General features: G+C 43.5%; 1 protein-coding gene across 2 annotated transcripts in view; it reads right to left on the reverse strand.

The window, feature by feature from the left end:
• The window catches only part of sema5a (sema domain, seven thrombospondin repeats (type 1 and type 1-like), transmembrane domain (TM) and short cytoplasmic domain, (semaphorin) 5A), a 186,454-nt gene extending 160,944 nt beyond the window's left edge, over window positions 1-25,510 (reverse strand). For both annotated transcript variants that reach the window (XR_004502365.2, XM_033639177.2), the window contains exon 1: window positions 25,242-25,510. The gene's annotated coding sequence lies outside the window, so the exon portion shown is untranslated. The remainder of the gene's footprint in view (window positions 1-25,241) is intronic.
• Between the last annotated feature and the right edge of the window lie 204 nt (window positions 25,511-25,714).

A 25,714-nucleotide genomic window follows, 5' to 3' on the forward strand; every position in this document is an offset into this window, starting at 1 on the left:
AGTCTGTTTCAGAGGATTCAGATGAATAGCTCTTTGTACCAGAACCAATGCAAAGCAGCAGAGCGACCTTGGATATATTTTTTTTAATATATTTTATTTATTGGATGTTTCATTGTGTAGTTACAACTACAGGAGAAAGATGAGAAAGTGACAGCGAGTAGAACTAATCCTGCAGTTATTCACTATAGGGTCTATCTTAAAATGTTATTTATTCTGTATGCTGAGGGACCTGGGTAACGAATTTGGTTCCTTCATGTTTTTAATATGTTTGAATGACAATGAACTGAACCTTGAATCTTGAATGATCCAGTTAAATAATTCAGTGCCAGTTAACATAGCTTACATTTTCAACCAACTGTATTATCACATGGCAAAACTCACTCCTCACATAGTAACGTGGCATGCATGCTGCAAAGCCTCAGTCAATACTAGCACCTATGACAGTGATCTGTGTGAGATACCACCTGTGATTCACAGAGGCTTGAGGAGGGAGGGTTGTTGTTACTCCTGCTAGTTTGTGTGTGTGTGTGTGTGTGTGTGTGTGTGTGTGTGTGTGTGTGTGCGTGTAGCCGAGGAGCGGGAGGTGTTGAAGTTGGCGCTATTGCAGAGAACACCTTGTTAAGCAGACAGGTTTGTTGTTTAGGCGCTGGCTACAACCCACCCACAATAGCCTGTGTTAGGCTCAATCCCAATTCCACCCCTTAGCCCTACCCCTTAGTTTTGCGCTTTCACGTGAGGGGAAGTGGTATCCCAATTCTCCTGTGGATCGAGGGCGAGTGCCAAGGGCTAGGGCCAAATAGCCCTTAAAACGAAGATTTTCCCAGACCACACTAGCAACCATGGGGTACATGGAATTTTCCCACTATTAAGTGCGAACACCGGCAAAATGGCTCAACGAGCAGCCAAAGCAAGCTATAAATGTATACACGAATGTTTACACATGTTTAGGTAAGCTCGTTAGCTAACGTTAGCGTTGATTAGCTCGGTTAACATTAAATACAACAAAACGTCTATTTACAGCCAATCCATACATACCAAAACTGGTCCATCAGCACTTGTATGCGTCGAAGATATCTTCTCCTCCTTTGATTTCTGCGACTTGTGGACAGCCGCAGAAATAACACTAAAACCCAAGCAATGGACATTGCAACGTTTGTGATAAACACTTGTCACCTCTGCTGACGTAGCAGCCAGCTAGCGACAACGTTTGATGACGCAGCGGTAATCGAGTGCTGTCCCATTTCTTAGTGGAACATCTTCACCCCTAGCCCTTGGCACTCCGTTTTGAGCGGCAAGGGCTAGATGAAGGGGTAGGGGTAAAAATGAGAATTGGGATTGAGCCTTAACGTAAAGAAATTAAAAGCCATGCCTCGTAGCCTCATCGTTAAGAGATGCTACAATATATTTCAACCATAAGAGCCTACAGCCAGGCTAGCTGCTCTGTGAGGCTGTACTTAGGGTGCTTTGAGCTAAATGCTAACGTCAGCATGCTAACATGGCCACAATGACAACATGGAATAATAATAATACATTTTATTTGTTAGGGCGCCTTTCAAGCCACTCAAGGTCGCCTTACAGCAAAGATAAAAAAATAAATAAATAAATAACATTTACCATGTTCGCCATCCTAATTTTTAGCATATTTGCTAAAGATCCAGATAGGATTTAGTGGCATCTAGTGGTGAGGAAGCAGAACTGACACGTCTTATCTTTCGTGTGCCAAGAGCACAGGAGAACTTCGGTGGCCAATGCAAAAACTCAAATGGCCCTGTCTAACGCCAGTGTTTGGTTCTTCTGTTCTGGGCTTCTGAAACAACGATCTCACTCTGAAGTCGTCGAAATCCGGCACTTGAGCAGTGACTTGCGGTGTCGGAAACCAACGAAAAAAGGCGTCCTTTAACATCGGCATGATAGGCGGCTGGTTGAAGTTGTAGTTTAATGCCACATGGCAGTGTCAGGGGGAAATGCGGCAGGATAAGGACGAAAGATAAGGTGGCGAAAGTCCGACTGTGGTGGGAAGGAGGGGTGATAGATGGGTCAAACAAACATGGACTTTCACCTGAGAGCGGTGTTTGTGTCCAGTTTAGTATTCCTAAACCTAACCATGTGTGTTAGCTATTGAAGAAAAAAAAATGTCAATTTGCAGTGTTGTACCGACGTAGTGCCCTTATTTTGAAAGAAACTGTATCTTAATGTTAAATTTCCTGTAAAAACTTAAGTGTATTTTGAAAGAAGACAATGCATGTAACAGGCCGAATTTGACATGGTGTCCCAGAACGTCAGCAACCAACACACCCAGGGTACCTTGCATGTCGGTCATGGACACGGAAAGTCCATGACCAAACATCAATATGTGACTAGTCGGAGTGAGAATGTGTTGATAGGAGATGACTAATGAAAACATAGTTATGAATGACATGTACCATTTCTGCCAACAGATGTCCTTAAATCCTACACTGGACCTTTAAAAACATTCATGATAATGGTGTTTACTTTTGTAGAATTCAAACATGTCACCATGTAAAGCCGACCTGTAACTGTCACTGATATTATCAAGGGCTTCTGCACTATTGTACAACAGCTTACATACACACACTGACACAGACACTAACACAAACACAGCCAGTTTTCAAAACAACAATGCTCTTCTCAGCTCATGTCAAACCTGCCTTGTAGCGACAACGCAGCCTTTTAAGACTTCACATGACAAACATTTGTGAATATTTGAGGACGTCACAGTCAGACAGCTAATTGCAGTCTTTGGGGTACGGTGCCACTGTTGCCCCTGAAACACTGGCAACACAAAACAAGTTCCCTCTAATTGACCCAAATGAGCCGTGTAACAAATAGAAATCACTTTGAAAATGTGTCATCACTTCCCTCAGAAAAACTGAGAGCGACAGGGATTAGAAGCTACAAAGAGTGAGAAAACACATCCTGTCTGTCTGTCTGCGAGTCCAATAAAAAAAAAAAGCCTGTGTGAGTGTGTGCTCACAAATGCTATCTGTCGGGACAAATCACATATCAAACGCACTTATAAAGCTGTAAATTGCCACATATCACAGAAGCAGTGTATCTTTAACATTTTTTCGTCTGGGTAGAACTACAAAGATAGAATTATCAAAAACTCAGCCCACCGTCTCGCGAGGAAGAGGAGGGGTGGATGGTCTATAATTGTTGTAAGAATGCGTGTGTCAGCAGGTATACAGTTGGAGAGCAGGTGTGTGTGTAAATGCGCCGAGCAGTTTCAGGCTTCATGTTGGTGTTTAATGAGTTTTGTGGGGGAAACTCCAAGGTTTCCGGGATAAAAGTGAGACTCTATAGTCTCTATTTGGGCCAGTATTAACTCTCCGAGCCTTCAGTGCTGCAGGCTGCTCTGCTAACTTGATTAGGCAGGTATGGGCCAGGTGCTTTGTGCCCTCTCTTCACTGAAATGAAGGCTCGCGCAAGGGCAAGCTGACAGGAACACACACATTAGTACACAAAGACACACATACACCATCCTTCTTCTTTCTTTTAATACATACATGCTGCCACAACCCCACCCAAAATGCCACCCGGGAGCAAAAACAATACCATCTAATCAGCAGCAACAGCTACATCAACCTCCCTGAGATGAAGAGACACACAGGCCCATATGGCATGTGTCTATAGCTGTGACAGGTCTAATTTAAGCTCACGGCTAAATATACAGTACAGTGCAACGCTGCCCCTCTGAACCCAGTCTCATGACGCCTTTGATGGCTCAACATCAAAGCTGAACATCGCCACTTTTAACTCCAATATATTAATTCACTTTCTATGTTTAGGTTCGGCCTGGTGTTGCTGCGAAGATACAAAAAATACTTGTCCTCACAATGCATAATCAAGCAGCGTACAACACCTAACAGCCACACAAGACGCCAAACTCATCCGATTTTGGTCGACTGATCTAAATTTCCCAGAAACGATTGCATGTGTTAATTTGGAAATACCTTCCTGTGTCATTATCATAACAATTACAGGTTATGGTCCCGGTTAATACCACTCCACCACACCGCCGCTCTAAATCCCCAGGAGTCACTCGCAGAGAATACTGGGCGCATGTAATGTGTGGTCTCCTCCACCAGCCCTGGGGTCCATCTGGGCTTGATTGTAGGCCAAAAACAGATGTTCCTGCCCGTGTGTGTGTGTTTGTGTGTGAGGTTTCTTCACCACCTTAAAGCATGTGTGTGCAAAGCTGTCTACCTGACCCAAATGTATCTGTTACTGCTGAAATACCTCTTAGTACGAGTGTGCGTGACCCACTTGTATCAGTTTACTTGCATGTTCCTCTCTGAGTGCGATTTTGTATCTGCGCCTCCTCATATTTATTTTTGTATTGTGTCTTAACAGTGTGAACAGCTGCTTACCTCTTCCTATTTATTTGTGTTTACATGTCTCTTCCTCAATTTGTGGACGTGGTATAAGCCATGGTATGTGTGTGTAGTGTCGGCAACTATTTTGATAGGTGATTAATCACTTCAAAATGTTAAACATTTTGAAGTGATTCCAGCTTCTTAAAGAGATAGAGTGGATATTTTGAAGTGGGGCTGCATGTGGTACTACCATAGTCACTGTATTACCTATAGGCAAATACAGTCGGCCAGCACATTCTCACTCCAACCTCGTCACATATTGATGTTTGGTCATGGACTTTCCGTGTCCAGATACGACATGCCTGTTACATGCATTGTCTTCTTCTAAAATACACTTCTGTTTTCACAGGAAATTTACCATTTACATACCCTGGAAATCCAGAGTTCTCGCGAGAGCACAATTTGAATTTTCCCAGCGAGTCACTCTGGCAATCAGTGATGATGCTCATTACCCATGCCCAGCCCAATCACATTGGTGTATCTGATAAAGGCGGGCCAGAGGTGAGCTAAACAGATGACAGTGCTGTGACGACGAAGTCCGGAATCAGTCAGTAAACATTGCAAGATGGCTACGGATGAACACCAGTTGTTTGAAACGGCTTTGGCCGCTACAATGAACGAGTCAGACTTGGCTTTTTCTCTAAAAGAGGAACAGAAGACGGCACTCGAGTCTTTCCTTTGCAAGAAGGACGTTTTTGCTGTTTTGCCGACCAGATACGGCAAGAGTCTAATCTACCAGTTAGCTCCGCTGGTAGCTAAGCGTATATGTCACCCCATGTATTGTTCTGATTGGTTGTAGTGTTATCCAATTGCGTGCAGTGATATTTTCAAATGCATGCTTGGTGCCGCCCTTCAAGTTGGGCCATTTTCATTACTCATGGCCAGACCCTAAATCTTCCTAGATTTGGGTCTGGATTTCCAGGCTACCATTTACATACAGTTTCTTTCAAAATAACATCACTATGTCAGTACAAGACTGCAAATTTGTTTTTTTTCCTCTAACAACTAACGCCAGTGGGTTGGTGTTTGTTCATTCTCGGAACCCATCGTCTGTATTCGGTGTCTTTTGGCAGACAGCGATACAGCCTCTGGGGGCAGACCCCCGATTTTTTGGCATTCCGGTTTGATTTGGGTGGAGGAGGCCAATTTCCGTTTCTGACTTCCGTTTATATATAAGTAAATATGCTGATCCATTGCGATGGATTCAGAATTTGCAGTGACGCCAATTATGTTCCACCTTGTTAGGTCACCGCACGGACCGTTTAACCTGGCAACAACTGCAGCCGGCTCAAACGTGATTGGTCAATATCACGCGGACTACAAACAACCTACAACCGGAAACCAGGGCTCTTCCGCTCTTCTTCTGGAGGCAAGATCTCCGGGGTTTGCCTACAGACTCTACATTCACTGAATGTAGAGTCTGTATATAGAGACTAGTGTTTGTTGGACCCATCCAACAACTCTCCCACCCACCCTACTCGGACTTTCACCACCTAAACTTTCGTTCTTGTCCCGCTGTGTTTCCCCCTGACACCAAGTGCCCTCACACTATAACATGACATTAAAGGACAGCTTTTTACATCAGTGTCTGATGCCGCAAGTCACTGCCCAAGTGCCAGATTTCGACGACTTCGGAGTAAGACCGGGTTGGAGAAGCAGACAGGAGTACCGCCACAAAAGCAGAGCGATGCACTGCTGTGGATGGGGGCAGCAGCAAAAACATATTTTAGGTACCCTGAAAAAAGGCCTACCTAGAAGAAATCAATATCAGTTTGAGTGAACACTATAGTTAGATTATTTTCACAGCTTTACCTTGCCATCAGACAGCCCTTTCTGACAAGGAACTACAGCCAGTATGTTTATCTGTGCTCTCTTCAAAGCCACCAGACTCCTTGGACAGAAACATTTTACTTTGCAGAATACAGGAGCTGCTGTTGACACGTTTTTGTAATCCATCATCCAAAAAAAAAAAAAAAACGTTGCGCACAGAAACCTTGCACACTGATTTCAATGGGTTTTATTAAAATTCACAATACGTGACAAAGTGAAAAAACAACCTTCCTCCTTTGCCTCTCTCCACTGGAGTCACCTATCTGGCTGTCGCTGCTCCCTCCCTGTCTTTTATTTGGCGCCGCAGCCGCATGAAGTGGCGGAGCTGACCTCCACATTCTGTGTGCGGTCCACGTCCTCCTCTTCATCATCATCCACCTGAATATTATGACCTGACCTGTTGAACGTAGCTATCCGAGTTATGAAATGATTGTGTGCACCCCAGTTCCTCTATCTTGTTGCAGCTTATTGGGGGGCTGTGTCCCACCACCACAATTTCTTCACTGATTCTTGGTCAAACGTCTTTAAAGGCTTCTGACAAATGCAACAAACGCAGAAAATTGAACCTGTTCCAAAAATTTTAATGACAGAGGAAAGTTTCAGACTCAGTGTGCAGACATGATTGACACAGCATGAGGTCATATTTATTCTAAGACGTACGACAATTGCTTCTTTTTTTTGTCAGTGGAGTCTGGTGGCTGGTCGTCCTCTTTTTAGGTGGCTAAAATACGTTTCACTGCTGCCCCCGTTCATAGGAGTACGTTGCAGTACTCCTGTCTGCTTCTCCAAACTAGGGATGTGCCAACCGCCATCTACAGACTATGGATAAGAACCTCAAACAATCCCACTTTTTAAAAATCCAAGCTGTCCATTTCAGTGTGATGATTTGTTGCTTTTTTTCCGCTGAATAATATCTTTTAGACTGACAGATAAAATGAGGAATTTGAAGGCGTCACCTTTGGATCCTAAAAATCCTAATGAGCATTTTTCACCATTTTCTAACATTTCATGGACAAATTATTGAGAAATAATCAGCAGTTTAATCAGTGTAAGCCAAAAAGTCAAGAGAATGTTGGACCAACTAATCAGCCTGTCTGACACACAGGTCCACACTGCACATCATCTCCTCTGCAACCCACGGTTACCCATAACACCCTTCTCTGTGTAGGTACACAGAGACATTTACATGCACCTCCACTGAAGGATAATAGCTTGAGTGTGAGGATCTCTCAGTAGGGTTTTGGGATCATTTGGATTTGACTATATTATTCCTCTGTTCATCTTAGACAAAGTGGCACACACATTTATTTTTGAGCTCATTTGATTATATGGCGACAACTTTACAACTAGAGCCATAATAATTAAGCTTTTTACAACTTGTCGGCCTAATTCCTGTTTTTCTTTTTCTAAATGCATCTGAATTTAAGAGAAATCCCTCTTCCAGTGTCAACATAAGTTGCAGATTAGCAGCAATTTAGAAGTATTAAACACAGATATGCTGCTCTGTGTGATTACCCTCCTATAATACTTTAATCTCTGCCATATTCCCAGTAGGAAAAAGTTTAAATAAAGTTATTCTTGTAGTGAAATACAAGCAGACAAGCTGATAAAAAAAAGTTGAGCTCTTCTCACTTTCCGTCCTGTGCCCGCAGTAACTGTCAGAAATTCTAAAGTGCATTATCACATGGTCACACCGACTTGCATTGTTCCGCTGCGTGCAGTCGGTGGACAGAGCCAGAACAAATTCAAGAGTGTATGTGCGTGACGACGCCTTATGACTGCGCTGCGATTCGTGCTGCGGCTGAACACTCCAGTGGGTTTGTCTGGATGCCTGCATATATTTGCTGCGTACATTAGTTTTGTTCAAGTGAAAATACACATATATACACACACATGTATCCATGGAAAAACAACATCCATGCAAGAAAATGTGTTTCTGCTGGTGAATTCTTAAAGGCACCAGGCGGCTGCTCAGCTGTCTGGGACCACAACACTGTGGAGTAATGGCTTTCAGACTCCCACTGACCTGCTCTTCAAAACGTGAAGAGAGGTGCAAAAGACTGGAGAGGAAGGTGGCGGGAAAGCCGTTTAGGGTCACTTGAGGTAGATTACTGGAAGGAGGCTGGTAATAATGAGAGGAATGGAGGAACAAAGGATGGAGGAGATGCAGTAGAGGATGAAGAGTAAGAGGTTGGATGAGATGAAATTAAGGGATGGGCTTGGATAGAGGAGGTTGGAGGGAAGAGGAGAGGGGTGTTAAAGATGTTAGGCGGGAACAAAAGGAGCGGTGAGTGAGGAGGAGAATGGAGAGGATTAATAGAAAATGGAAAGACAGAAAAGAGCTGAGGAGTTCAGAGGCACTTCAGAGGAAGGAGGCTGGAAAGTACGGCTTTGCTATGAAGATTGGCCGAGATCTTCATGAATAACGCATGCCATAAACACGGCTGAATTACTGAACAAGCCTACCAGGCACAGGGACCCAAAGTGTCAGGGGTCCCCTTGCCTTGACCTGCAAAATGACACAAAACAATCAAAAAAGATAAAATATACCTCAAAAAGACACAAAACAACAACAAAGACATGCAGAAGAACTACAAAGAGAGACATAAAATGACCAAAAAACCCCACAAATATGCCTCAAAGAAACTCCAAAGATTCATAAAGCAACAACATAGGGTTGCAAAGGAACTAAAGAGACACAGAATGACCACAAAGACATAGGAACTACAAAAACACAGCTGAAGAGACACAGAATGACTACAAAGAGACACAAAACAACCAATAGAGACACAACTTTACCTCAAAGAGAAACAAAATGACTTCAAAGAGTCATAAAATGACTTGAAAGAGCCACAAAATGACAACAAAGGGTTGCAAAGTAACTACAAAGAGACACAAAATGACCAAAAAGGATCCAAATACACCTCCAAGAGACACAAAATGACTACAAAGAGGTGTATAAGAACTACAAAGAGGCAGAATGACTTCAGAGAGTCACAAAACGACAACAAATGGTTGCAAAGGAACTAAAGAGACACAAAATGACAACAAAGACATGCAAAGGAACTGGAAAGAGACATAAAATGACTACAAAGAGGTGTGTAAGAAATACAAAGAGGCAGAATGACTCCAAAGAGTCATAAAGCAACAACGAAGGGTTGCAAAGGAACTAAAGAGACACAGAATGACTACGAAGAGACACAAATTGACCTAAAGAGACACAAAAGGACGACACAGACATGCAAAGGAACTACAAATAGACACAAAATGACCAAATAAAGACACAAATATACCTCAAAGAGAAACAAAATTACCTCAAAGAGTCACAAAATGACAACAAAGGGTTGCAAAGCAACTAAAGAGACACAAAATCACCAAAAAAAACCCCACAAATATACATCAAAGAAAAAAAAAGACCCCCAAGAGTCATAAAGTGACAACAAATGGTTGCAAAGGAACTAAAGAGTCACAAAATGACCAAAAAACCCACAAATATACATCAAAGGAAAAAAAATGACTCCAGAGAGTCATAAAGTGACAACAAAGGGTTGCAAAGGAACTGAAGAGACACAAAATGACTACGAAGAGACACAAATTGACCTAAAGAGACACAAAAGGACGACAAAGACATGCAAAGGAACTGGAAAGAGACATAAAATGACTACAAAGAGGTGTGTAAGAAATACAAAGAGGCAGAATGACTCCAAAGAGTCATAAAGCAACAACGAAGGGTTGCAAAGGAACTAAAGAGACACAGAATGACTACGAAGAGACACAAATTGACCTAAAGAGACACAAAAGGACGACACAGACATGCAAAGGAACTACAAATAGACACAAAATGACCAAATAAAGACACAAATATACCTCAAAGAGAAACAAAATTACCTCAAAGAGTCACAAAATGACAACAAAGGGTTGCAAAGCAACTAAAGAGTCACAAAATGACCAAAAAAACCCCACAAATATACATCAAAGAAAAAAAAGACCCCCAAGAGTCATAAAGTGACAACAAATGGTTGCAAAGGAACTAAAGAGTCACAAAATGACCAAAAAACCCACAAATATACATCAAAGGAAAAAAAATGACTCCAGAGAGTCATAAAGTGACAACAAAGGGTTGCAAAGGAACTGAAGAGACACAGAATGACTACGAAGAGACACAAATTGACCTAAAGAGACACAAAAGGACGACACAGACATGCAAAGGAACTACAAATAGACACAAAATGACCAAATAAAGACACAAATATACCTCAAAGAGAAACAAAATTACCTCAAAGAGTCACAAAATGACAACAAAGGGTTGCAAAGCAACTAAAGAGACACAAAATCACCAAAAAACCCACAAATATACATCAAAGAAAAAAAAAGACCCCCAAGAGCCATAATGTGACAACAAATGGTTGCAAAGGAACTAAAGAGTCACAAAATGACCAAAAAACCCACAAATATACATCAAAGGAAAAAAAAATGACTCCAGAGAGTCATAAAGTGACAACAAAGGGTTGCAAAGGAACTGAAGAGACACAGAATGACTACGATGGGACACAAAATGACCAAAAAAAAAAAAAAAAGAAACAAATAAACCTCAAAGGGATACAAAATGACTTCAAAGAGACACAAATCAACTATAATGAGAAACAAAATGACCAAGAAAGACACTAAATGACAACAACCAAACACAAAACAACAACAAAAATGCACACCAATACAAAGTCTGTGTGCTGTGCCCGGGGGTCCATTGTCTCACAATCCGCCCGCAGCCATAAAACTGCAATTCCTCACATCTCCAGGCCGGTGTGCGTATGTCATGTGTCAGGAGAGTGGTCCCACAGAGGTAATTGAATCAGGACATGAAAACAACAGGGGAACAGAGTCGGGCTGAGGTGGTCAGGCACAGCTGGAAAAGCAACAGCCCCCCCTCCCCCTGCCTTTTAAAGTAAAGGGAGAGGAAACACCGGGGACTGCGGTGTTCAGAGCGCTGACTCTACATGGCCTTTCACAGGAGCCACAGCTCCAGGTGCAGCACAGTGCAGGTCTGTTTAACATCTAATTCTGTTCCAATTCCCCATGTCTTCTATTTGTTTTAGCCCACCTCTACCCCATATGCCTCTGTTTTCACCCAATACGCTCGGCCTTTTTTTCACAGTTTTGTTTTATGTAAACTGCAATTGTGCGACTGTAATCGTCCATCACGGTGTGAAATGATGACAGAACGGGTGAAAATTGATTCAAACTCGCCCCCTGACAACGAAAGGCAGACTGAAATAAACCAGTTCACACAAAAAACTACCCTTAACAACCTCGCCGCTTTTTACAGGGCTGGAAAATGCTGCAGGGAAAGAAGCCAGAATTGTGTGAGAGAGTTTAAAGTGCTCTGTTTGCGAAGCTTTTTTTTTTTTTAAATCTGGGCTCATCAAGCAAACTACTGCTATTGTAAAGAGGAAATTGCTTGTAAAAACTTCCCCTCTGCTACCTCATGCCTCAAACCGGAGAAAATCTGGAAGTTGAGGTTCATTGTGGGAGCGTAAATAAACATAAACAACACTAGGTGTAAACAAGCCTAACAGGGGAAAAAAAAGTGAGGTTAGTCATCTCTGCAGCTGGCTCAGACTGTTAATGCCTGAACTTTTTCTATTAGACGGGACCCCCTGGCCGCCTCATACAATTATGTTATTCTTCTGGGGCTGTGAGTGTGGGTGTCTGCATAGTGAGACTGTGTCTGGAGGTGATAAAACAGCAGAAAGCACATAAATAATGACTTAATGATCCCCTCCACCCTTTGCTGTAATGATGACAATGGAGTTTTCCAAGCTGGGGCGCTGGTGTGGGGTGGGCGGGGCGATCCACATGTGGCCTCCAGGTGTACTCAGCTCCATCTTTGTTACTTCTTAACCTCCCAACTCGCCATGGACGTCCATCTTTGACTCAGTCCATCTGTTATTATCCCGCCATCACTGCATATTAATCTCTAAAATATATGCTTTCCTGTGTGAGCGTTTCGTCGCAGAAATATGTAGAAATTGTAGAATGCAGCATTGTAGAAATATGTATCTAATACATGTGAAAGCGCTCTGTTCTCAAGGGAATGATTCAGCCGGATGATCTGCATTAATCAACCCGTCATGTTGCATTCCTCCGTATGCGGAGACTGTGTGAAAGCGGTGTGTTAGAAACCCGAAAACGAGAGAGAGTAACAGGGAGAAACAGGTAATTTTGAGTGGCAGAATGTGTGGAGCCAGACGTGCGGCGAAATTACAGTCCAGCCACTGACGCTGAAATAACAGTGTGATTTGTGTAATTGTTTCTTCTAGGTGGGTTCTGCTACCACTGCTAAACAACAATAGCAGTAAATCATGCGACTGCACGCTGCAATTAACATCCCTTGCCTCCTTCATGGTAATAATGCTCTGCAGCTAAATACGATGATTTGACCAAGATCCTTTGTGCTAGAAATATTCTTTCCTCTTTTTCTGTTTTTCAAATCATTTCGCCAACACCTAACCATCTTTTGCAGCTCCTGAAGAGCATAATTTCAACTGAGCAGTTCAGGGAGAGGTCTGAATGTCATCGACTCACGCTGCGAGAGAGGATAAAGATGACTAAGAAGCACTAAAGAGTGAGAACCAAAGATGAAACAGAGTGACTGAAAACGGCCAATTACTATAATTGCTTCAGCTTGAATTGATGAACTCTGGATATCTGAGAGGGTGAGAAATCACACATGTGTGCACATTTGCAATTACTAGAAAAAAAAATAACTTTTTAAGGCTAAGAAGAGGCAGAGAAAGTGTTAATTGTGATATTTGGGGCCCAGAGGGAGGAGGAGGGGAGGCAGCGTGGGTGTGGAGCTCCGCTGAGGACAATGACGAGTCGCATTGTGTGCAGCTCGGAGACCTGCCACTGCGTGTGGGACTGAAACGGCTCCAGGAAGGCGAAACCGCTGTTGTTTCATGCCTATTAAGGAACAACACTGAACCATTAAACTGAACACGAGGTTTTTTTTTAGTGACCTTGAGTAAGTTAGTGCATCCCTTGCAGATGCACTCTGACCTTCTCATATCAGAGGGAGGGCCGGCGAGAAGATTACGTCCCTCTGGGGATGAATTAAGTATTGTAGTAATGTTATGGTATTCAGCGCAGATTGAGGAGGTGGGTGGAAGCTGCGATGGGGTTGAGGGAAGGAGATAATAAAAAACATCCCCATTTCTCTACAGTAAACTACTCAGAATGGTTTGTAGATCTCCTGCTACAATTTTTTGTAACACCAACAGAAGCATTAAAAAAGGAGCAAAAATCTTTACTCGCACAATTACCTCCCGAGCATCAGCTGCCTGATGGTCTCTAGCAACAGTTTCCTTCTCGCAGTGTGAGATACAACTCCTTTTTGTGTGCTTTTTCGAAAGTCAATAAAAAGACGTCGACCCTGCAGGAAAGAATCCCCTTTTGCCCTTAAAATGCTGCAGAGAAGGGAGTACTTTCCTACCCAGAAAGCCTTTGGGGAACAGCATGGAGCACAAAATAGATCAGGATGCTACGGGGCCCTTGCTTCGGAAGGGCAGAGGTCTATTTTTAATGACAACAAGAGCACTGAAACAAAGTGTTGTGGTAGGGCAAGTCCAGGGGAAATTTATCCTCTGCGTAGGAGTTCCTCCCTCGCTGCGCCTGTCTAAAGAGTTCTGCAACAGCTCGAGTGAAAAACAACTGCAACAAAACAGATCTCATCCTTCATTTATACTGATTCGACTGAGCTGAACTCGGCTCGACCTAATTGAGGGAAATAAGGGGATTGTCTCCTGCTGACGGAGTGTTTGAATGCACCGCTCTTGCACACCTGTAGCTCTCTTTGAAAGGCCGGCAGCAGAGAAGCTCGGGGTCAGCTCTGGTCATGCTGAGGTCAAACAACGAGGGCAGCCACGTCTCTGAGAAAGTGAAACTGGATCCTTTCCTCTCGGTCGCTCTGAGTCACCCTGCTGACCTCCGGAGGCCTGACACATGCACCTGAGAGCATGTGAAACAAACAGCACCACTATTAACACAGTCATATTTGTGCGCAGGGATATTTTTGACTCGCTCTAGCTTGCTTATTTTCAGGGATTTATTTATTGATATCATGTTTCCCAGTCTACATTCCATGCTGCAAACTCTTCTCTTTTGTTAAGGCAACACAACAGCACACAGTACACCACCCTAACGTGTGTGTGTGTGTGTGTGTACACTGTGTGTTTTTAAGCGCTTTGGTGTTTATTTGTATTTGAGTTTTCTGTGCCAGACAGAGGAGCGAGGGGGAAAAAAACACATCCCAGAGAATCTTTAAACAATCCACTTCAGTCCCAACAGGGCAGGAAGAAGCGCAGGCAGAGAGTCGGCGCTGCACTTGAACGTAACTCGCTTTTCAGGAGAACACAATAGAGCCAGAGCAGGAGAATAGAAACATTCTCTTGTTTCATGAACAGCATAATCAGACCACTGTATTAGCCAACCAACACTGTGTATGGAATAAAGGACACTCCTGGCAATACCTCTAGAATTACTCCATTGTCTTTTACAGCAACTGATATCCTTATCATCGAGGCCCAGCACCTGGCTAGACTTTTAACAGACTTAATGTTCCATTACAAAATATCCCTTGAAATCGTTTACAATAGTATTCAACTCCATACGACCACTTCCTCTTGTGCAAGGAGCTTTAAAAAAAGTCAAAGTCAAGTCAGCTTAGCGTACTGTAAGGGTACAATCAACAAAATAAGGTGTTTGGCACTGGCAGGCAGCCAGGCAGGTTTCTAACTGAGGGCTCATTCATCCTGATGGTTTATTCAAAGAAGAATGAGATGTTATTCAGGAGGAATAATAAGTGGTTTGTTATTCACTGCTGGTGGTTTAGATCAGGCCACACATCCTCTGTGTGGTTTCACCGTCAGAACTGAGGCAGCATTGTGTCTACCAAACGGGGTAGACTACACATTCACATCGTTGCCTATACACACACACGGCAGAGGCATGACTCATGAGAGTCTCCTGTCTGGAGTGTGTGCAGTGTTTTCTGGAGAACAACACAGGAGGTGTGTGTAAAGAGAAAGAGAGAGACCACGCGTCTTGTGTTTTCTTACTTGTGCCTCGCTTTTTTTCCTTGGCTTCTCTCTCAAGGGCGAAGCTTTGGTTTCAGACACACAGTCTGAAAGTCCTTCGATGAATTACTATGTAAATCGCTGCATTATTAATGCGGCACCTACTTAAAATCACATTTAGGTTCCTTTTTAGAGGCGTGACACTTGGCTCTTTGTGATTGATGTTCAATTCTTAAGTTTTAAGGAGAATATTACCTGTGAAAAAGAAACACAAAAAACATGCAGAGAAGGTGCAAGTATAACACCCCATCAACCTCCTGCAATAAGGGTGGGCAATGCAGTGTTAGAGGAAGCTCTCAGATCCTTCATTTACTTAAAAGCACCACTATAGCAATTAAAAAATACTTCATCGTCCGGCATTCAAATACCGATTTAAAGGTTTTGTGTGTGACATTCAAAGCATTTATACAGCAGCAAACCACTATTTGCTATGTAAAGATACAGTGGAGTAGTGTCGTACTGAGCAGAGACAGAAGTCACGCTCCATCTGTGTGTGATGCAATGCAAACATTTCTGTGGTTTGTTGGCGGTTAACGGTCCGGCCACACATTCATGTTAGCGCATGTGTATCTCACTAGATAGCTCATCATGGCTTCTTTGCATTAAGCTCATACAGTGGTTAACACTGATATCGGCATGGCGCCAGCACAGAAGTATACCAACCACCCTCTGCTTCCCCCCCCCGTTAACACCATTTGCTCTGTCAGCACTGTTTCTGTTGTTTAGAGCTGTTCATGGAGTTAGCACCGTTAGCTGCTAGCCACTGGCTCGGACACCTCCATGTTGAGAGCTGAGTGCAGATACATCATATGCTCTTAATTTAACACAGAGCCCCTTTAAAGGGATAGTGCACCCAAAAATGAAAATTCAGCCATTATCTACTCGCCCTCATGCTGAGGAACGCCCTGGTGAAGTTTTAGAGTCCTCACATCCCTTGCGGAGATCGGCGGGGGGAGCGGCTAGCACACCTGATGGCTGACAGCGCCCCAGACTAACGTCCAAAAACACAAAATTGAAACCACAAAGTATCTCCATACTGCTCATCCGTAGTGATCCAAGTGTGCTGAAGCCGCAACATAAAAAGTTGTTTCGAAAAACGTCATGTGAACTCTGTTTTTAGCCTCATTGTAGCCTGTAGCTCTGACTGCTTCTCTGTGCTCCGCGTTCACGTGTGCGCGCTCAGGGTGATCGGTGATGCACGGTCTCTGAAGAGCAGCAGTCTTGTCAGTACTGATGTCCAGATTCTCAAGTGCAGGCATCACCAATTCCCAGTCTGAGCAGCAAAGACTTTCCTCATCCGTTGGCACTGCTTTGCATTTGAAACAACTACACCACCAGGTTTCTAGTGCTCAACTCCGGTATTCTGCGGCTGGCTGAGGGTTAGGCTCATGAGCTGCGGCGGCTGCTTCGTCCAGTAGCCTGAGTTCCACGTCCGTATACTCGGGCTCAAACAAATACGGCTCAACAAAGAAATGCTGTTCCTCCTCAATTTCAAAGTCTTCAGACATGTTGGGCTGTCCTTTGCTAAAAGACCGTAGTGCAAATTATCTTTTAGCTACTGTGGTTACTGTTGTCTCTCCCTGCGGTGCACGTGTCACGTGATGTAAACACGGGTGAGCAAAGCTCATGCTTTCGCTGGTCTCGCGCAGGCGTGCACACATGAGCACGGAGCACAGAGAAGCAGTCAGAGCTACAGGCTACAGTGAGGCTAAAAACAGAGTTCAAATGACGTTTTTTGAAACAACTTTTTATGTCGTGGCTGCAGCACACTTGGATCACTACAGACGAGCAGTATGGAGATACTTTGTGGATTCAATTTTGTGTTCTTGGACGTTAGTCTGGGGCGCTGTCTGCCATTAGGTGTGCTAGCCGCTCCCCCCACTGATTTCCATAAGGGATGTGAGGACTCTAAAACTTCACCTGAGTGCTCCTCAGCATGAGGGCGAGTAGATAATGGCTGAATTTTCATTTTTGGGTGCACTATCCCTTTAACTAAAAATACAGAAGTCTTTCATTCATTCATTTTCCGTAACCACTTATCCTGTTGGGGGTCGTGGGGGGCTCTAGCCTATCCCAGCTGACAATGGGCGACAGGCAGGGTACACCCTGGACAGGTCACCAGACTATCACAGGGCTGACACATAGAGACAGACAACCATTCACACTCACATTCACACCTACGGGCAATTTAGAATCACCAATTAACCTGCATGTCTTTGGACTGTGGGAGGAAGCCGGAGTACCTGGAGAAAACCCACGCTGACACGGGGAGAACATGCAAACTCCCACCTTGGGTTCGAATCCCCAGGTTCGAACAAAGAACCCTCTTGCTGTGAGGCAACAGTGCTAACCACTGTATCACTGTGCCACTATAAGTATTATATCAAAATATACCGTGACTCCTGTGACCGATATACTGAAGTTAGTTTTAACTGCTTTATAAACAGTTTGGTATTTTAGTCCAGTGGTTGTCCAACCTTGGAGTCAGGTGCCCACAAAACTCACAAAATAAATCTGAGAAGTTATGAGATGACTAATGGTACGGAAAAGAAGAAAAGACAATTAAAGTTCTGTGACACAAAGTTATATCTAGTGTTTGGATTGTTCTCTAACCTTTGCTTTTTACTGAAACAGTGAATAATTCCAGCTCTTTGTGTCTCCACCAATTATCTAAATGAAACCATCTGAAAAATGTGTGCTTCTTTTTCACTGCATGGTTCAGCCCAACTCAACTCAGCTCACTTAGGGTACCAGGTCCTTTCTCTGTTTCCTTACTTAGGATAGTGTCCCCTCAGTGGAGGCAAGATTGTCAGCTGATCGTCATAGCGACATCAAACAACAATGGCGTCATCTTCAATGCGACAATTGCTGAATGCTTTCATCAGCAACCAGAACATCAGAACCAGGTCCATAACTTTGCAAATGGAGAACCAAAACAGAGCAAGTCGAGTCGTGCTGTGCTGATTTTGTGAGGTATTAGTATTTCTTAAGCTTGTGACATCGTTTTTTAAATGTAAAATCTGAACCTGAAATGTAACTAGTAAACTACCTTTCATAAAATATAGTGGGGTAGTGTAAATAAGTATAAAATAACATTTAAAGGTTCAAGTCTTTCAAAACTGAAATGTAATCAGTTACTTTCCACCACTGTTTGTAGCCTGAGAGGTGAAGCCGAGGGTAAAAAACAGCCACAAATATCTGCTGTGACTCCAAGGTAAGACAATTTTAGACTTTGTTGGCAACAACATTTGAATCTCAGTGTGCTGACAGTAAGAGGACGCTGCTTGGAGAGAGATTTTAGTGAGTAAGGCAAACAGAAAAGTGAGGGAGACATCCCCGGTGGAAGGTGCGCCTTCATTTTCTCTTCATCTTGTTTTTCTCTTTCCTGTCAATTCTCCCCCCCTGTCCTCCTTCTCTCTTCCTGCCTGTGCCTACTTTCCTCCTCCTTGTTCTGTCCCGCCTGTCTGTCCGTCTGTCCGTCCCTCTCTAAGGACCTCTGGCACTGACAGATGAATCCAGCAGACGGATGCATCCGGGGACCAACTGGACCACTGCCTCTCGAGAGAAACTCCTCCTTGTATATTTAACAGTCTCCCTCAAACCTGCTCAGCCGGCCTGCCCGCGCGTCAATCCCCCTATCGCCCGTTCTATCTCCACATAATTCCTCTTCCTTTTTTCTTTTGCCTTTTCTTGTTCCATTCAAAAACTCAGGCGCCGCCCCTCTTTGTCTGGGAAATTTAAGTTCTTATCTTTTCACCTCTATCTCCCTCCCTCTCCTTATATCTCTCCTCTAATCTCCCTCTGTATCTCTCTTCCGCTCCCATTTTTCCTGCGTGGCCGAACTACAAGCAGTTATCTCTTAGATGTTATCGCAAACTTTCATATAAGGTCGGATAAAAAGAATGCAGCACGCTCTGTAATTTCGTTTTCTCATTCATCTGCTGAGGGAAGCATCCTCTTGCAACTTGAATATTTCTCTCCTCTCTTTTTTTCGAGGATAGTGCTCTGATTAGCCCTTCGTAATGATTTCAAAGTAGAGATAAATGTTTTCATTTGCTGAAGATTAAAGGATTTTCTGCATTTATACCCTCTCATTGATCAAATTAGAGCTTCTCTGGCTGTTTGCAGCGGTGCGATAGATGAAGCTCTGATAGTTCTAAACACATCACATCAAAAGAGCTTCTTATCGTATAATGATATGCTCTATAAAGATAAGAAGCCGCGATGCGTGTCCCATGAGGGGCAAAAAAAACTCAAACCCACGAAAGACTCACAGCTACATTACCGCCTGCTGAAATTAAAAAACATACAGCAAACACAACATCGCAAATCACAAACAAACATGCAGAAAGCGTAGACCCGGGCACCTGCTTTGGATAGGTGCAGGCTGCTAATTTAGCTGTGACTATACATAGTGGTGAGTGTCAAAGTCTCGCAGGAGGCAGTCCAGTTTTGCTCTCACCTCAGAGGTACAAGCTGCAGCCTGAAAGAGGAAGAAGCTCCTATAAAAGAGAAATATACGAGCGGAGCGCGGCTATCAAATGATCCTCTCATTCATGCTTCAAAGTCATTCATCTTCCAGAGAAATACAGCTGGGTGACAGCCCAGAGAGGGGAGGAAAAAGTGTGTGTTTCTCTCTGCGTGTGTTTGGTGACAACTCATGACTCATTTCACCCTTCAAATGGCCCTGTGGCGCTCATTCAGTCAATAAACAAAGACCAGCAAAGCCTCTTCACTCTCTCTTCCTCGATCTCTCATTTTAAAATCCTTCTTTTCACCTCCTTTCCCCCCTGACTCATTACACCTCTCTCCCTCTCCTCACATCTCCCCCTCCCCTCTGATACTCCCCGGCTCGACTCGGTGGTACAACAAACTCCAAACTTAAATAAGTTTACAATAATCGCTTCTCCTGTTGTCACAGAAGTTTGGATCCATCTCTGTTTAACCTTTCAAACATCCTCTTGGCTTGATCCCCAGTGAAAAAGAGGCTTTGGGGATTATTTAATCGTGACCCAAATAGAGTCTCCCTCTTCTTCCTGTAGTGGTGGTTAAAAGACAGATTCCTCTGCTATTTGAGTGGGGTTTTGAGGTTGTAGCGGAGCGAGGGACAGAGCTAATGTAGTGTAACAGTGCCGGAGAGTGAAGGCTGCTTTGGTGGTGCTAATTCCCTTTGACGTGTGGACATGAAACTGGATGTTTTACTCAAACCACATTCATTCTTGGATCTGAGTGGCAGAAATAATGGTGCATCCAGGATCACATATCCCCCTTGCCTTTGCTTCCCCGACGCACTGTGCACTCAAATTATTTCCTACACCTGCCTCTGTGCTGTTTCTGCTGTTTAGCATGCAGTGTGAAATTATCACAGCTTCCCCTGCCTGTTTTACAAGAATCTGTCCCATCAGAGAACTGCTGCGTGTGTGTGTGTGTGTGTGCGTGTGCGAGTGTGTGTGTGTCTGTACAGTCCACTTTTTATCACTACATTTCCAGCTCTTCCCACAAATCTGTCCTCATTCTGCACGTGCGTTTCCACTTTAACTCACTTGACTCCAGCTGTGTAGCGTCACAGTATAATATTCCTCGCATAATATTCCTCACAATGTGCATCTTGAAATAATGCCACCACTCGAGCGACAAAACCTTTCAGAGCTGACCTTGACAGAAAAAGAGATGCGAGTCCGCTTTATCTCTGTGACATACAGACTTTTGTTGAGGATAAACAACAGATGCGGGGCTGTGCTGTGCGTCCCACTTGATAGCTTCCTCACGATCTCTATGGCAACTGTCGTGACACTTTGGCCTTTGGAGAACACAAGTGCCGCGGATGATAAACTTTCATTTTTGCAAACATTTTCAGCTCTGTTGTGACGGACGGGGCACTAAAATCCCCCTGCAGGAGACCTTGGAGTCGCCATGGCAACATCACACCATCTCACTAAATAACTGAGAGTGCTTGAATTGTTTGCTTGCACCCCGGCAACTTTCTCTGTTCTGCAGGGATAGGTCAGAAATGTATCTGAGTATGCGGCTGCTGCACAAATAAGCTCAAGATCCCACTGAAAATTGAGCACAAATATTTTGAATCAGTGTCGCCTCACATGTGGGATGATTCTCCGGAGCTACAGTCTTGAAATCAGAAGTGGCAGCGAGAACAAGGGAGGGATGCGATAATGGCAAAGTGGTTGTGATGTATAAATAGCTTGTGGTGGGGAGAGGACAAAGCACAGCAGGAGAGAAGAGCAAACCACTTCAGCTATTGTTTGAGTCTCCAAGTTTACTTGCATTAGAGCAATAAATCATCCACTGAGGAGAATCTGCACAACCGGGGCTTCCATGCAATTCACAGCCAATAAAGTCAGATCTTGATTGTGAGTCTGTGTGCACAGGGACAATCTATCCCAAAGCCCCATCTTGCCGGTGTCGGATAAATAAGTAACCAAAGGGCCTTAAAGAGCACCCAGGGGCCAGAGGGTAATGGCTGTTTGGTTTACACATGCATGATAATGCCTTTCACTTTCACTCCCAACAGGGCTCGACCCCTGAGGTGACGCCGAATCACAAAGGTTGACGACAATGGGGCTTGTCATTCAATTGGTATCCATGGCGACCACACAGCCCGCTGAGGCCACCGGGGTCATTTTCATCATGGAATCCTCCTGGCTGGGACTAATTGCTGTGTTAGTGCTGGTGTTCTGTGTCAGCGCTCGGGCAAATTTCCAACACAGTGCAAATATCAATCACGCTAATCATATGCTGCTTTTCACCGGGCGCTGGAATGTGAGGCTGGTTTACATTACTTCACAGGCTCCCCTGCATCTGTTGCTCATCTCTCTGTGATGACTCCATGGGGTGGGAGTGTGTGTTAATGTTGTTTAGGGCTGCAACTGACAATTATCTCCATTATCAATTAATCTGCCAGTTATTCTTTCAATTAACTGATTAATCTGTAAAGTCTGTAAAGTGTCAGAAAATGCACATCACAGTTTCCAAAGGCCCATGTTGACATATTTAATGTTCTCGTTTTATGCAGCCAACAGTCCAAAACCCAAAGATATAAAATTTATTACAATAAAAGTTTAAGGAAACCAGCAAATTTTCACATCTGCAAAGCTGGAACCAGTAAATTGGTGTTCTGAGAGTGGAAAATAAATCAATATTATATCAGTATCGTGATATTAGGACTGGACGATATATGAGAATATCAAATACCACAATATTTTTTGACCGAATACCTCGATATTGCCGTGATATTGTGGGGATGCAATGAGATTTTTGATAAATAATCATCAGTAATATGGATGTAATGACTAAGGAGGTAAAGACAAATACTACAAAAGTCCGGCAAGTTCAGAAAATTACATCACTTTACTGTAATGCAGCCTTTAAAATTAAGAAAACACAACACTAATATTACAATATCCAAAATCTAAGACGAAATCTAGTCTCATGTCACATAGGGCTCAGCAGTGTATCCATATTATATCAATATCGTGATATGAGAGTAGATATCGTCTCAGAAGTGTTGTCTGTTCCTGGTTGGCAGCATTACAGTAAAGTGATGTAATTTTCTGAGCTGACCAGACTGTTGTAGCTGGTCTTGAATTTGCCGTTACCCACTTAGTCATTATACTTACATTACTGATGATTTTTCTTTCTATCAAAAAATCTCATTATACCAAAAATCAACCCTTTAGTACTGTCGCAATATTGATGTTGAGGTATTTGGTCAGAAATATTGTCCTAATTCTCTCTAAAATAATGACATAAAATAATTGCCATTAAGTTCAGTTTCTCAATTACACAGTCTGCAAAATGTCTTAGCGTCAAAGAGCCCAAAATGAAGCCTTCAAAATTCAGTTTCTAAAGATATAAAACTGAGGGAAGTAACTAATCCTCATATTGGAGAAGCTGCAAACAGACGACGCTTGGAGTTTTTTCAGCTCTAAAATTGACTGGAATCGACCAATCGTTCCAAATCTAATGTTGCTTTTTCTCCATGCAGTGTTTCTCTAGCACTTCAGCTGCAATATAAACGGGCAACTTTTGCCAAAAGGCATAAAGTCACATGACTCCTTGGTTCAGCATTTTCACCCCTCTCTTTCTCTGTAGTTTTGTATTTCTTTCTCATCTCTTTCCCTCTCCTTTCCTGGGGGAGTTTGGCATCCGACGTCTAATAAAGGCCTGGACGCTGCGAGTCCAAAGTAATTCTACCATCTGGATAAAGGTCCCTTTTTTTCCATGGGTAAGAACAGTGTGACAGCGCGGATGAGCCGCAGCATCCTCATGGGTCCAAGGCCATAAGATCAGAGGAAGCTGACTGTGTTTATCAGAACTGCAGCTTTCAAGTCCACAAAGCTTGCACAACCACAACAACCACCGACCCGTGTGAATTCCAGTGAAACATAACAGAGTGCTCTGGGTGCTTTACACTCTGGACACAACATCTGAGTGAGAATTTGCATGTTCCCTAAAAAGGTGCTCGCCTCAGGCTTGCAAAAACAATGGCGAATTAGTGACTTTGTTACCAATTATGCCCAGTTAATCGTACACCAATCAGCACGATCAGGGCTGGAGATTACCATTCATCCAAACCTACTGCAGGGCCGGTAAGAGCCAAGGACAGAGCCGCGGGGTAACTGAGGAGCACATGAAGCACATATTTTATCTCCTTCACAACACCAATCACGCTTCTCACCTGCAGCACAAACAAAGATTTCACTATTGTGTGCTCACATTGTCTAATCTTCTCCGACCTGCCCACAGACAAATACATCGGCTGCTGTGGCAGGAAGGCTTTTGTTCAGGATAACGGTTAGTTTCATTTGGAATATAAGGGAAAGTTCAGGGACTGCTCCTCTGCTACTTGTGAAATAACTTTTTCTTGTGAGTTTTACAAAACCTTAGAAACCTTCAAGGACTCCGCACTGGCTCTGCTATTGTGTGGGAAGCCTGATGTTTCAGTTGTATGACTGGAAGGTCTGAAAAGCTCAACAAAGAGATGTGCAGAAGAAAGGGAACTTGACACATCTTGTCACTTTCATTAAATGTGAAATATGGGGTATGAAATCACACAATCAGCAAATCTCCTGAAGGACAGACAATGTGTTTGTCTCCTCAGAACAGTGTCATCATTTCGACAAAAGCAATTAGAATTCAGACTAAACTAAACACAGCAAGCAAACACATTTTAAAGGTCACACATAAAAGCAGAGACAACTGATCCGCAGCCACAGATGACACAACGCTGTTATTATATTCAGAGAAATAAAAACAATAAAGAAATGAGCGTGAAAAATCTCCTAATTTGCATCTGGGCTATAAAGGCACTGACATTTTCAGCACAGTCGAGACTATTTTGTCTTTTATAGTCATGACCAGTCAGATTTTCCACGCTTGTACTCTGTGCACTCGCTGCAGTGAATGCATAATATTTGCGCTACTGAGACTTTTGGTTACCAGACCCTGATCAATTGTCATAAGATATTCAAAAGAGGACAGGAATTTGTGGAATATAAAAAGAAGGTGATGGGGGACCTGGTGATGGCTGCACTCTGCCAGCACCACCAAGTGGTCAGACGTGGTAAAGCAGCAGGCAAAACTTCTAAAACTGAGTCTGGATATTGTGGGGTTTTGGATTTCTGGACTGTTGTAGGGTTCATGCGCGATTCTGGCAATTATTCACTGTCTGAAATATGTTTTAACTTATTTTTTAACTTGTAATATGACTGAAAAATAAAGGATATGTATGTATATATGTAAAGGAGAAAAACTCATGGAGAAAACTAATACATTGCACCTAGAAAGGGAATGTCTGCAGAAGCGTGTGGCATATCTTTATAATAAAAGCAGCTGCACAATCTGCAATAAAATAAGCTTGCCTTACCAAGTGAGGTGCCCAACTCCCGTTCATCTATAGGGAGCGAAGCTGCGTGTCTTGTCCCGGTGAGAAGAGTCAGTGTTAGCGGAGAAACAAAAGATAAAGATGAGCTGAAGATGATATATCCTCCGTTCCTCGCGTCTCCTGCCAGAAATCGACCTCTGTAAAAATTCCGTCTCTCTCTGCAGAGATTCCTCTGCGCTCTCTCTCGTCCCTCCGGAGCCCTGTGTGCTATTTCTGCCCCACAGAGAAGCGCTCTGTGCCGGTGGCTCCTCGGCGCACGGTTTGTAATCGGACACCGCACTGTCGCGCTGCGCCACAGACAATGTGCCTCCGCTCTTGGGGGCTGGACGCGGGTGCCAAAAAACGCAAATGCGCCGGGCCGGAAAAACAAAAACAAAACTGTCCTTTAAGCTGGAAACAGTCGGAGCTTGTGCACGAGAAGCCAAGCTGAGTGGAGGTGGTGGGCGATGTGTCCG

Source organism: Epinephelus lanceolatus, chromosome 20, assembly GCF_041903045.1.
Source record: "Epinephelus lanceolatus isolate andai-2023 chromosome 20, ASM4190304v1, whole genome shotgun sequence".
In the NCBI taxonomy this organism is placed as follows: domain Eukaryota; kingdom Metazoa; phylum Chordata; class Actinopteri; order Perciformes; family Serranidae; genus Epinephelus; species Epinephelus lanceolatus.